This window comes from Charadrius vociferus, unplaced genomic scaffold, assembly GCF_000708025.1.
Source record: "Charadrius vociferus isolate BGI_N301 unplaced genomic scaffold, ASM70802v2 scaffold409, whole genome shotgun sequence".
Taxonomy (NCBI): domain Eukaryota; kingdom Metazoa; phylum Chordata; class Aves; order Charadriiformes; family Charadriidae; genus Charadrius; species Charadrius vociferus.
The window spans coordinates 159,975-160,586 of record NW_009650082.1 but is presented as its reverse complement, the minus strand read 5'-3'; positions in this window follow the sequence as shown (position 1 = coordinate 160,586).

Sequence of the window (612 nt, the reverse complement as noted above, 5' to 3'; positions counted from 1 at the left end):
CAGTGATGCCGTGCCGTGCCGAGCCACGCCCAGCCCTGCACCCAGCCGCGCCGCGCCATGCCGTGCCACCCAACTGAGCCAGGCCAGGCTATGCTCAGTGATGCCATGCCAGGCTGAGCTGTGCCGCGCTCTACCTGGGGATGCTGTGCCATGCTTTGGGATGCCATGCCGTGCCATTACCTGGGGATGCTGTGCCATGCTGAGCCATGCTTTGGGATGCCACTGCATGCCCAGGGATGCTGAGCCATGATACACCCAGGGATGCCACGCCGTGCCACACCATGCCCTGGGATGCTGTGTTGTGCCCAGGGATCCTACACCACAGTATCCCATGCCTTGGGATGCCAAACTGTGTCATGTTATTGCCGAGGGATGCTAAGCCACGCTGAGCCTTGCCCTGGGATGCCACGCCATGCCATGCTACGGCCAGGGATGCTGTGCCATGCTGAGCCATGTCCTCAGTTGCCACGCCGTGCCGTGCCGTGCCCAGGGATGTTGAACTACGCTACGGCCAGGGATGCCGAGCCTTGCCGACCCATGCCCCGGGATGCCATGCTGTGCCACGCTACTGCCCTGGGCACGCCGTGCCACAGCGAGCCGTGCCCGGGGATG